Below are 14,415 nucleotides of genomic sequence, written 5' to 3' on the forward strand. Positions count from 1 at the left end.
CGCCAACAATTTAGTCCAACAAGATTAAAAGAAATATAATAGTAAGTAGGAGCATATTACTTGTCCCATATTAAATTTTGCATTTATATCAGTAACATGATGATGTCATCTAATTGGTTAATAGAAATTTGGCATGTGTTTGGAATATATCATGGGGAATAATGACAATTTCCCACCCAAACTAAGGCATAAGTAATTTGACACCCGGAATGTTTTAAAGAAAAAATTTTTAACCCATCGTTAAAATTCAAACGTTAGTTTTAATGGCAGAAGGGCATTATCGTTTGATTGCCCAATATATATTATAGGGTTAATATGATTTACAACCCGAAATTACAAACACATAACGATTACCTTCACCAACTTGGGAATTAGCCATTTAAATCCCTATATTCAATTTCATTTTTTTATTTAAATTTAAAAAAAATCCATGAAGAATAAAAATTAGTTGGCGTGTATGTTGGCCAACCGCCGTCAATAGGATTTGGGTTTAGCGTATGGTGACGAGTCCAACCACATTGCTGTGCTGTTGGATCTATCCAACAATGTAAATGAGGAGTCCTTTAGTGAAGTCATTTTCCGACAACCATCGTCAGCAAGATCTATGTTCAATCATTGGATGAGAGTACGACCACTCCATTGGTGTCGTTGGATAGATCAGTGTAAATGAGGAGTCCTTTAGTGAAGTCGTTTCCCAACAACCATCATCAACAAGATCTATGTTCAATCTTCGGATGAGAGTACGACCACTCATTGGTGTCATTGGATAGATCGACCAACGATCTATCCAACGTTGTAAACCAGGAGTCCCTTGGTGAAGCCATTTCTAACAACCGCCACCGGTAGAATCTTGGGTCAGTCGTCAACGACAAGTCTTGCCACATTGTCTATGTCCTTGGATAGATCAGTCGTCGATCTACCCAACAATGTAAATGAGGAGTCCCTCGATGAAGCCGTTTTGTCAGAAAAGGACGTCGAAGAGTATTTCACAAAATAGTCTCCAGTGTTTTTCGAGGAATAGCCATCACTAGTGGCTTCCCTGCTTGTGCCGTCTGATAGATCATCCAACGATCTACCCAATAGCACCGATTGTGTCGCCAACAACCTGCAAGTCCATGGTTTATTTTAAATAACTAAGTTTATTTTATTTTTTAAAATTTATTAACCATAAAAGTAATATAAACCAAACTATGGGTGAAATATACATCTAATAAAGTTTGGGTAGGAAAAAGTTATTCAGCCTCATTAAAAATTATAGTAAAAGACATTTTTGTCCTTACACTAATTGTACCATGTCAATTAACGGATTTTAGTAACAGATCTTAACAATGGGTAGGAAATTGTTTCTGAAATGTTTCGAGTGGGAAAACTTACTTATGCCTTAGTTTGGGTGGGCAATTGTCATTCTCCCTATATACGAGTCATAACTCAGATCAAAAAAAAAATGATGTTAATAAGCAATTGCGGTCAAATGAATTTGTTTGACTTTTGAAATCTTTATTTTGTACGAAACAACACTCCTATATTTAATTATATTTTTCATAGATGCATGATTCGGGAATCCTCTTTTCGATTATGAAAAACAACCCCAAAGGGATGTAATTAATTGTCAGCTCTCCTCTTTTATTTAAGTAGGATTTTCACTTTTTTTTCCCCAAAGGCCGTACCATGTATGACTGGATTTTAAGAAGAGTACACGACATGTTCCTGCCAAAGGTTTGGCCTAAGGGCAGTTCTCACCCGAAAATTTTCAAAATGACATTTTCCCATCCATCCATCCAATTTACATTTTCCCATCCATCCATCCATCCAATTTTTCCGCTATTTTTCATGGTATAAGGATATAATGGTAATTTTAGAAAATAATTGAAGGATAATTATGACATTTAACCCCTATATAAAGTTGAAAAACAAAAACCTAATTTTTTCTTTTCTTCTCTTTTTTTTTTTTTCTTTCTCTGTTCTACTTTCTTCTTTCTCCTTCTTCTCACACTATTTATAGACATGGATTTTTCTGCATCTCTGGTCTCCTTTGTTTCTTTTTATTCAATTTCAATACCTTTCTTCTTCATCTCCAGTTGCCTTCCCTCCTTCATAGATATCACCAATTCTCCATTGCATCTTTCCCGCCTCTCCCTCTTCCCAAATTCTCCCCAAATACCTCTCATTTCTTTCAAGTTTTTTTCATCAAAACTAGTACTTGCACCACCACCATTCAGTTTTATCTTCACATCCACTTCTCTCTCCTTCTTCGTTGCTAATCTTAACCTCCTTCAGTCGTTTCTACAGTATCTCAGCAACCACCGATGTTGAGGTGGATTCACGAGGGGTAGGGCCATGATTTGGACTAAGGGAAAGGCTGGTGATGTGGCTGATTTTTGACTATGTTGAAGCCATCGACAACGATGTTTGATCGAAAAAGCGGGAAACGTTTATCACTTTTCTGGCCAAATGCCGTCAACAATGGCTCCCCTCTTTGCACTGTTGGATAGATTGACCTGAGATCTACCCAAAGTGTTGGCGATGGCGTAGATGGTTATGAGAACCGCCAGCAGCAGTTGGCCAACAACCTACGAGAAAATTTAGCTGCCCGGCCATCCCAAGTTTTGATTTAAGAAAATGGCCTTGAAACTGTTTTTCATTTTTTTTTTTTTAATTTAGAGAAGATGACGTGACATAGTTAGGATTAATTAAACACGTAAAATGGGTTAAAATGAAAAGATTAAAACATATGTGGGCTGAATAAAAAATAATGAAAGTTTTTAAAATTTGAAATTTCTCAAAACAAGCCCTACTATTCACCTCGCTTAATTGAAATTCATTAGGGCAAAAAGCGATATCTTGAACCAAAGGGAGACGCGATTTTTTCTGATTGAACACCTGTAAATTTGCACCCTAAATCAATTTCTTGAAGCTTAAACCAATTACAGTCTCGATTTTCGGCGATATAGTTGCGATTTTCGATCAATTTGTTGAACCCTAAAATTGATTTCCTTAACCCTAAACGGAATCTGTGTGATTTTCGGCAATACAGCCCATATTTCCGATCGAAACTGCAAACTTTGACACCAAATTCAGTCCAAAACCATGGCTGACACTCACAATGAGGAGGAAAACCCAACGTCACTTCTAATCCTAGATTCCGGTGGCGTAAGCAGTTCAATGGCTGCTCCGGTAGATCATCCGATCAGTGAAGGTGGTACACATGCAGAGGAGACGCTGGCGGCATAAGAATAGAGGGAAAAACTGGCAAACGGTTTTGAAGACGAGGAGTCAGGTGAGAATTCAGGCCAGGAGGAGGATTTCGATCAGAATTCAGGCTAGGAGGAGTTGTCCGAGGATTCAGGCGACGAGGAGGAGGCCGGCGAAGAAAGGGTACATTGTTTGGGAATATTGCTTGTTTTGTCGCTTAAGCGATCATTTGTATCGCTTAAGCGATTAATCTGTTATACTCATAATCGTCTGCCCAGATCTAAGATCGCTTAAGCGATCCTTTGTATTGCTTAAGGGATCATAAGTGTTTACTCTTGGTCGCTTAGGTGATTTAAGCGATCTTGTCGAGGCAGAATCACATATAATAAGCGATCTTTTGTATCGCTTAAGAGATTCTCAATTTACTCTTGGTCGCTTAAGCGATTTCAAATCGCTTAAGCGATCTTGCATGAGGCAGAGTAAGATCTCTTAAGCGATCCGAAATTGCTTAAGCGACTACAGTGGTAATTTTTTGTTGCTAATATTTTGTTTATTAGTTGTTTTGTTTTATTTTTGTTGCTGACATTTTGTTTATATCGATTGTGCAGATTGTGCGGACTGTAAACTTTAGAGACTATGAGTTGGAGCTTATAAGTGAGAAGGTATCCTACTTCCCTGCAAGGGTGACGGTGAGGTCGAGTTGGGATGTTTTTGATAGAATAAGGGTCATTTTAGCTAGAATGAGGCGTGGTGAAAGAGATTTCATTCGCACTTGTTTCAGTCAGTTTTTAAGAATGGGAACAAATTGGAAAAAGGCATTTTGGGGGCAGGGAGTGCATTACATGTTGATGCACTTAGTAAAATGCAACAAAAAAAAAAAAATGAAATGTGGTTCGTGGTGGACGGAAAGCCACTATGGTTTGGGATGATGGAGTATACCTTGGTGACGGGCTTAGGATGCGGGGAAGTGCCAAATAAGGGTGGAGGCAGACGCAATAAGGACGAGTCCGGGAGCCACAAGGTTTCGTAAGAAGGTTTTGTAGGGGGCAAAGTCTATTACAGGACACGTTTTGGAGGAGAGGCTACAAACAGTTCGATTTAATGATGGAGAGAAGATAAAAGTGTTCTTGCTATCGTTTTTACACTCTATCTTATTGGCTGCTGACTCAACAAAAGCTGTTGAGAAAGATTGGTTATTGTTTGCAAGCGACTTGGAGTTCTTTAATTCTTATCTGTGGGGACGAATATCATTTGAGCGAACCATCAAGAGCCTGAAAAAACCAGACATGGCGTTAAAGCATGCCAAATGGGGCGGGAAGGCTAAACCAAGCACGTATAATTTGTTTGGCTTCCCATGGGCAATGCAGGTAAATATTAATAGCTCTCTGTTATATTTTTTATAATATATGTGTTTGAATTATGATATGGATTGTTTTTTTACAATGTAGGCTTGGATGTACGCGGTCATCCCTGTCTTCGCTAAGGCGGGGAAGGGGGGGAGGAGCAACAGTTTGGATGTTGTAACACCCCACTTGAGGTACGTAGTGAAGATTTGCTGTATTGTTTAAATGTTCATGGATTCAGCTTTAATTGAGTTTGTATGTTGAGTTGGTTGAGTGTTTGCTTTGAAATTGGTTGAAACTTGAGGAATTTTGGAATTGCAATCTTCGCCATGGCGACGTTGGCTTTGTGTATGGCGGTGTTGGCTCTATAATTTTTCGTTGGGGTGACAGAAGTTTCTTCGCCACGGCGACGAGTCAACTAAAATGTGTATTGAGGTTTCTAGATATTTCTCCATAGGGGTAAAATGACCATTCTACCCCTAATTAGCGGGAAAAGTGGGGAGTGAAACGTAAGAAAATTTCATGGAGAATAGTTTAGTGTGGGGGTGTGATTGTAATAAATCAAAGGATATAGATGGAATTTCTAAGAAAGAGCAAGGGCAAAATGGGAAAGGAAGGTTATAATATGAGCTAAAAAGGGTTAAGTGAAATAAACCCTTCATTTCATCCATTTCCACTGCCATTCTCATTCTCTACTTCCTTTCAATTTTTCCGAAGATTTCTAAGGAGTTTAAGAGAGCTTTTGGGTAATTTTAGTAGAGATTTTATCTAAAGCATCCTAAGGTAAGGATTCTTGCTTTAGATGTGAGTTTGCTTATGGTTATATTGAAGTCTTATATTGTTGTTATTGTTCTTGTTATTATTTTAAGTTGTAGAGAGAAGACAAGACAATAAGGGAAAGGAAAAGTACTAGAGAAGTTACTTTTTCACAAGGTAAGTAAATCCAACCAAGTTGAGATTTGAATAAGCTTTTGAGTAGAGATTGAGTAGAGATGTATACATGTATAAGTATGTAGTATGCTTGATGAGAAATTGAGTTGAGATGAGTAGCTATTTTATGGTTGTTGGATACACTTCATGTATGAGAAGTGTTTTAATGTGTATGGAGAAGTGGAAATTGAGATGAAGTTTTGGGAGATGTTGTGTAAACCTATTTGGAAATGCTTTCTTTGACAGGGATTATGGTTATATGAGGGAGTTTTCTCCCATTTTGGATGGCTAGAGAATGAAGTGGAGAAGTAATTAGAGTAGAGTTTTTGTATGCACATGAATTGTTTGATGAAATGCCTAAAAGAAGTATGAGCATGAGTTGTGACCCTTAATTCTTGCAACATGGAATCTTGGCATTTCCTAATTGCATTAATGAGCATAGACCACCCATGTGCATTACTTGTGTAATGGGTAATAGCTTGAGAGAGAATAGAGACTTTTGAGTATAAGTTACACTATGAGTACTAGTTTGAGAAAGAGTAGAGAATGTTGAGAATAAGCAACTCTAATAGTAAAGAGAAAGAGAGATTGAGCACTAGAGAATAAAAGAGAGAAAAGAGTATAGAGTAGGTTGTGCGATGGGGAACCCGTGAGTAATGAGTAGAGTATTCCCGCATGTACGCCGCATTGAGAGAGTAGCATGAGTATGAGAGAGAGAAGTAGTGTAGCCCGTGAGAATGCATGCAGCCGAGAGTACCTGAGAGAGAGTTTATATACTCACATGGCCAAGGGTTTCGAATCCATGCATAACCAAGTCCGATCGGCTAAGAACGAGTAGAAGTCACAGAGAGCGGGAGCGAGTCCCGGCCGTGCCTCCGGTAAGATGGGGCCGTGACTTACTAAAAAGAGTTAGTAGAAAAAAGTTATGAGAAAGAAAAAAACACAGAGAAGTAGAAAAGAAAGAGTAAATGAGAATTGTAAGGAAAGAATCAGAGAGAGTTACGGGGTTAGATGAGTAGAGGATTTACTTACTGAGAATTAGTTGTGCTCACCCCGTTGTTTTCCATGTTTTTGCAGGATCTAGGTGAGGACACAGTCGGATGGGCGCGGCAAGCGAAGGGAAATGGCTACACTGTCCACCTTGTTTTTGATAGTTTTGTACATGATACAATTTTTGTGTAAAGAATATCTATATACATATATATGTTTAATGAAAGAAAATTTTGGGCCCAATTATTTATGTTATTTTCCATGTGTTTTCATTATGTATATTTTATGAGTATTTGAGTAGAAAGCCGCTATTACAGATGTGCAACGATAATTTCCTAGGATGTTGCGGTGGCATGTCCGGAAGTGTAACCATTCGGATTACGACCAAATAGAGATTGAGATTCAAGCGGCTGGGGTAAGATTAAAGAATTAAACTTTTGAATATGCAGTTGCTTTTTTATTTTGCTTCAATTTGATTGATTTTGTTTTTTTACCGCTACTGAGGATGAAACAGAAGAGGACTATGTCACATCTTTCAAAGCAATGGATGATGGAAGGGATGAACGGATAGACCGCCTGATGCAGGACCTAAAAGGGGTCACGCATGTGACGGCAGTTGCAGGGCTATTGCTTGACAATGTCGTTGATGTCGAGGAGGATTATGAAGCTCCAATGGGCGGGAGGCCCGAGGATGAGGAGGAGAAAAGGGAGGAAGAGGTTCGTATGCCTCAGCAAACCGGTACAACAAGTACCGCTTTGCCGAGACATTGACGTTGGGAGAATGAGGTTGTTGACCTCATAAATGGCCTGTTTGAGAGTTTTACAACAGCCGTTTATGCAAGGTTTGACAAGATGGAAGAGTGCATGAAAAGGATGGAGGAGAAAGTGGATAAGCTAGGAGAGAAAGTTGATACAGTAGAGGAGGAAGTTGGTACAATGGAGAGGAAGTTGGTGGAGAATCAAAGGTGGTTGAAGTGCAAACTGGCTTGAAAAGAGAGAGCCGAATGAGCAAGTTTGTGAAATCGCCTTACATGGTAGTGATACAGGTAAAGAATAAGAAAATTAAGAAACAAATGGAGAAAGAACAAGAAATGGAGGAGGTTGAGGAGGTTGGTGGAGGAAGTGGGGCGGTGATAATGGAGGAGGGCGAGGTGGGAGGCGAAGGAAGCTGGGATGTAAAAATGGAGGAAGGGGGAGGAAGTGGGCAAGGGAAATTGGACTCAAATGTCAATTTGTATAGGCCAATAGAGGAAAAGAAAAAACTCTTCTATGCCCATTATAATGGATCAGGAAGTAATGGCCATATAAAGTGTAAGACAGGGGATTATCCCGGGAATGGTTTAGGAAGTTATTGACGATGGGCACGTGGCTTGAGGACTCGGTGAGTTATTCTCGCTTAATTTTCCTTATTTTTGCCTATGTTTTCTATACTTATCTTGTTGTTTTTATTTGATGTAGCACATCAATGAGATATTGGCACTGATGAGGCTACGACAGACTACTGATGGTGATCTGTTGTATCTCGACTGTGCCATCACCGATGTAGCATTTGGCCAAATGCTTGTTTCGGCATATCACACTTTAATTAAAAATGTCGTTGCTAGTGGTGCAGCAAAAGGACCGAAACGAAAAAGATTGGCCCAGTACAGTTGGACTGCATCCCTGATGATTTTCATTTTGATGATAGAATTATGCAGTATATACGGGGGGATCGGCCCAAATTTCGCCACGATTAGACCTTTGTTAAAAGAGTGTACTGCATCATCCTCATCAAACAGATGCACTGGATAGCAGTCGTTTCGCATCTAGAGGAGGGGTTGCTGAAGATCTTTGACTGTAACCCCATTATTTGTCAAGACAAGCAGTTGGAGGTCGAGTTGGAGCTATTGTCCAAGTTGTTCCCGCACCTGTTACGTGACAGCGGGATGTTTGGGCACATAGGTGATCAAGTACTAACCGGAAAGTGGCCAATTAAGCACTCTACCGGCTCAATAAATGAGTCAAGGTAACTTTTGTATAAAACTAACTTACATAATACAATTGTTCTATAAGTTTATTCTGATGCTAATGTCTTTTTCCTATTATAGTGCTGAATGTGGGGCATATGCCCTGAAATTTATTGAGTTCGACATGACCAACACCCCGATAGATGGGTTGAATGACGAAACAATGAGAGATTGTCGGTAGGGCTGGGCTGTCGACTGCTTCCATGGGCAGATGGATCCGTTTTCAGTAAGTAGAACCCAATAAAAAGGTATGAAAGTTGGACTTCGAATTTTGTACTTTATGTGATGTTGATGTTGATACTTGGGTTGTGGTGCTGATGCTGCAGGTGTCATGCTTATATGAAGCTTTACCGAAAGACACGGACTGAGTGAACTTCTTACCTACCCACTCTGTAACTTTTTTACGTGTTTTTTTTTTTTTTTTTATTTACAAAAGTTGACATGTCTGCAGGTTCCTGGCAAACAATGAGAGGAAACTTCTCAAAGGCTGGTTGGCAAGAGGAGAGGAGACATCTGCAATAAAGGCTGCTGGAAAGGCATGGTACAAAACAATGATCTCAGAGAGGTTGCTGGCAAACAGAATTCAAAAAATTCTCAAACCTCTCAAAGGCTGGTTGGCAGGAGGAAGCATCTGCAATAAAGGGAAGTGATAGTGACATTAAACTCTTTGGCAGTGTATAGGAAATTCTTGTGCTGTGGCTCTTCTTATGGTAGCCAAAAGCCTTGTGCCTGCAGAATCATTGTAAAGAATTGGATTTGACATTTGGGAGATATTTTTTTTTTGTCCATATAACATATCTCATTGGCAGTTTGAATTTATTATGTATGGTGTGATCATTTGCTTCACCCAAGTTGGATAATGGTTTTTTAGCATTTTGTTTCATTTTGTGTATCACTACAACGTGTGATGTACTGGTGTGATTATTTGATTCACCACAGTTGGGGCTAATGGTTAGCTTGTCCATATATTTCGATATATGCCGCATCCTATGCCTATTTTTTATTTTGTGTTTTGATTACATTGATGTCTCTTATATTTTGATTTGTGATGAATTAGATTGATACAAATTCTTTTTGGATTTGGGAGGGAAATGAGTGATGTACAAATGTTTCCCAAATGACGAGCTCGTTTTGCTAAGATTGAGCTCGTTTTGCTCTCAAGTTGAGCTCGTGTTGCTTCGATTGAGTTCGTTATGATCTAAAATTGAGTTTGTTTAGCTTAGATTGAGCTCATTTTGCTTAGATGAGCTCGTTTTGCTCTCAAGTTAAGCTTGTTTTGCTCTCAAGTTAAGCTCATTTTGCTCAGATTGAGCTCATTTATGAGAGTTGGGAACGTTTGAAGGAAATGCTTAGGAAGTGTCCCCATCATGCAGTCCCTAGGTGGCAATTAGTTCGTAGTTTCTATGACAGACTAACCGAGAGGCATAGGAATATGGTAGACGCCTCTTGTGGAGGAACATTTATGCACAAGGACGAGAATGAGTTATGGCAACTCTTCGAGACCTTAAGTGAAAATTCAATGCACCACATTTCTGCGTCTAGAATGCCTATCTCAGAGCAGCCATCCAAGAAGGGTGGCGTATATGAGTGTCACGTTAGATGACATTAGTTCTAAGTTAGAGGTGTTGGCCCACCGATTTGACCAGTTTGTATCTATACAAGGGCAACCCTCTACACAATCATCTCAGAAGGCAATCAGGATGTTTTTGCCATGCACTCCACTCTTGACCATCCGGTTGAGGAACCTGTCCCTGACCCTTTTGAGGAGCAAGTGCAAGTTGCACAAGGCTTCCAGAGACGGAGCGATGCCTACTCGAACACATACAATCCTGGGTGGCGTAACCACCCTAATTTTTCATGGAAGCCACAACCACCTCAGAATGTCCCTATAACATGCCATACAGGAACAATCCTTCCATCAGCAAGGCATTATAGGGAGCAACCTTCATCCAACCACCCATCCAACCTAGGTTCTCACCTCCCGTCAGAGCCTACTCCGGTGTCTAGTTCACTAGAATCATGATGGCTCAAATGCTTCAAACCATGCAGGAACAAAAAGCCGCCATGAATGCAGGTTCCAGATTTAGAGCAGAATACCAACTTCTACATTCCCATCCCATCCATTAGTAAGCTAGAGACCCATATGGTCAATAGCCAAGCAGTCAATAGGAGGGAACAAAGCCATTGCCTAGTCAAGTCAAGGTAACCCTAGTGGTTCTTCTCAGCAAGAGGTTTTTCGAACAAGCTAAGGCCGTGATGACTCTTCGGAGCGGCCGAGAGCTAATTAGGCCTGAGAGGGAAGTAAACGTCCGGGTAAGAGAAGGAAGTCTAGGAGAGACAGCCAAAGAGAGTGAGAGTGAGCCTCTTGTTGAGTTAAGTGTTCAGAGACCGGGTAAGGAAAAAGTTGGGAGAATGAACCATCCCCTGCATCGTACATACCGAGAGCACCCTTTCCTCAGTGCTTAGAGCCCCCAAATGTTCCCACTACTAGGAAAAGCGCTAGGATGGATGAAATGATTGAGTTGTTTAAGCAGGTGCAGATTAACATTCCACTCTTAGATCCCATTAAGCAGTACCTGCTTATGCCAAATTCCTCAAAGCACTTGTGCACGCAAAAGAGGAAAATGAAATCTCACACACCTAAGACTGTACATTTGCCAAAAAAATGTTAGTGCGGTTGTCTCAAACCGCATTCCCCTAAGTTAAAGGATCCTGGAGCTCATTATTCTTGTGTGATAGGTAATGTCACGATTGATAGAGCACTCTTAGATAGGGGCGAGCGTGAACTTATTACCTACTTCCGTGTATGAACATTTAACTTAGGTGAGCTCAAGTCGACTGAGTCATACTCAAGTTAGCTGACCGATCGGTCAAAATGCCTAGGAGCCTAATTGAGGACGTGTTAGTTAGGTTGAGGAACTATATTTTCCGGTGGTTTTCTTGTCTTAGACAGGAGTATACGAGCAGTGGAAGTATGCCACCGATTATTTTAGGGAGACCTTTTCTAGCTACGGCAAATGCTTGCATTAACTGTAGATCTGAGAGATGGAGTGTCTTTTGGGAATAGGAAATTGAGACTTAATGTGTTTAATGCTGGGTTAGGACCAATGCGTGAGGACGATAACGAGTTGTTTCATAGTTGATGCTATTACAGTCTAGTGGAGACTCATGCCCCACAGATGTTTGTGTGAGATGCAATTTACACTCTTATGAATCCATTTGTTGAGAGATTCTAGCTTAGTGTCGTGTCTGAGATTCAGAGGTTAGTGCGTATATAGCTAGGTCGCCCACTTTAGAGCGTCGACCTTGGAACATCAAGTTGAAACCTTACCACCTTTGTCTAAGACGACACAACCGAGGTCCATTGAGTCTCCACCAGTCTTAGAGTTGAAGCCTTGCCTGATACTCTGAAGTATTTTTTCTAGGACAACAAGACCTTACCCGTGATCATTGCCGCCAACTTAGATAGTGAGCAAGAGGACAATTAGTGGCGGTCTTGATAGCACATAGGAAGCAATCGGTTGGTCGGTAGCCGATTTGCGAGGGATTAGCCCTTCTTTGTGCATGCATCGCATATTTGTAAGGAAATGCTAAACCGGTGCATGAAGCTCAAAGAAGGTTAAACCCGAACATGAAGGAGGTAGTGAAGAAAGAGGTGACAAATGGCTTGATGCGGGTATCATTTACCCTATATCCGAAACCATGGTGAGTCCAACCCATGTTGTACCTAAGAAGATGGCCTCACTGTTGTTGAAAATGAAAAAGGTGAACGAATTCCTACCCGTACTCCCACAGGATGGAGAGTTTGCATTGACTATAGGAAGCTCAACCTAGCCACTAGGAAGATCATTTCCCCTCCTATTTATTGACCAAATCCTAGAAAAACTCGCAGGGCAAGCTTTCTATTGTTTTCTGGATGGCTATTCCGATATAACCAAGTACCAGTTGCCCCGAAGACCAGGAAAGACCACGTTTACATGTCCTTTTGGCACGTTTCCTTTCGTCGCATGCCCTTCGGGTTGTGCAATGCCACCGCACGTTTCAAAGGTGCTGTTATCGATATTTTTCTGACATGGTGGTCAATTCCTTGAAGTCTTCATGGATGATTTTCTGTGTTTGGTACATCTTTTGATGATTTTCTCGAAAAACTTGAGTTGGTGTGTAAAACGTTGCAAAGAGACAAATCTTGTTCTTAGTTAGGAAAGAGCCATTTCATGGTTCAAGAGGGAATTGTCTTAGGTCATGTAGTTTCCAAGGAGGGGATATCAGTGGATAAGGCAAAGGTAGAGTTGATTTCTCAACTACCCCCGCCTTCGTCGGTCAAACAAATTAGATCTTTCCTAGGCCATGCAGGATTTTATATAGGCGTTTCATCCAGAATTTTAGCAAGATCTTCAAGCCTTTGTGTGATTTGCTTGCTAAAGATGTGCCATTTGTTTTTGATGACTCTGTATGATTGCCTTTACCATTTTGAAGGAAGCGTTGACCACAGCACCCATCACACCTCCTGATTGGAACCTACCTTTTGAAGTGATGGGTGACGCGTCGGACATGCCATTGGTGCGTCCTTGGCCACGGGGGAATAAAAAGCCCGTTGTGATCTACTATGCAAGCAAGACCCTCCCGAGAGCTCAATGTAATTACACCACCACGGGAAGAGTTGCTTGCAGTAGGGTTTTCCCTTGATAAGTTCCGTTCTTATCTTCTTGGGTCTAGGATAGTTGTCTTTACAGACCACGTTGCAGTTAGGTTTTGTTAGCCAAGAAAGACACTAACCTAGCTAATTCGATGGATTTTGTTGTTGCAAGAGTTTGATCTAGAAATCAAAGATAAAAAGGTTATTGATAATGTGGTCGCCGACCACTTGTCTAGACTCTTTACAGAGTTTGTCCCTGGTCAATGTTTAAATGAATCTTTCCCGATGAGCAATTGTTTGCGATATCCCAATCCAAAGCACCTTGATGCCCTATAGTCAATTACTTGGCCGTAGGACATTACCATAGGTGGACCAAAACTCAGAAAGATCATTCTTTGCAACCATCAAGCATTATTTTTGGGAGACCCGGACCTTTTCAGGGTGTGTGCAGACCAATAGTTAGGGATGTGTTTCCCACCACGAGTTTAGTATGTACTTGCATTTTGTCATTCTATGCTTGTGGTGGTCATTATAGTGGCAAGAGGGGTCCTCCATGTGTGTTTCTATTGGCCCTCTCTTTTCGTGATGCATTCTTTTATTGTCGTGCTTGTACTTCATGTCAAAAAGTAGGAATATTGGTAGACGAGATATGAGCCCCTGAATCCTATTTGTGATTGTAGAAGTGTTTGATGTGTGGGTATTGATTTCATGGGTCCATTTCCCTCATCTTTTGGCTTTGATATATCTTGCTTGCAGTTGATTAGTGTCTAAATGGGTAGAAGCCATTGCCACTAGACCAATGATCATAAAGTGGTCGTTAACTTTGTTCAATCGCACATCTTTAGCCATTTCGGTCATCCGCGCGCCTCATCAGTGATGGTGGCTCACATTTCACCAATAGGCACTTTGGCTCATTATTGAAAAGTACTCAATCACCCATCAAGTTGCCACACCTTATCACCCTCAAACTAGTGGACAAGTGGAACGTGCTAATGGGGAAATTAAGACTATCTAAGAAAATGGTACGGCCCGATCGTAAGGATTGGTCAATGCTTCAAATGATGCACTTTGGCCCTATCAAACCGCATATCGTACCCCTATTGCATGTCCCCTTATCGGTTAGTTTTTGGGAAAGCATGCCATTTACCTGTAGAACTGAACATAGAGCATATTGGGCCACAAGGAAATTCAATTTTGATATGACCACGGCCGGTGACCATAGGAAACTCCAACTTTCGGAGTTAGATGAGCTAAGACACGAAGCTTATGAAACTCTTGCATCTCTAAAGAGAAAACTAAGCTTTTCACGATAAACACA

This window comes from Pistacia vera, unplaced genomic scaffold (assembly GCF_008641045.1).
Source record: "Pistacia vera cultivar Batoury unplaced genomic scaffold, PisVer_v2 Contig1019, whole genome shotgun sequence".
Classification (NCBI taxonomy): Eukaryota; Viridiplantae; Streptophyta; class Magnoliopsida; order Sapindales; family Anacardiaceae; genus Pistacia; species Pistacia vera.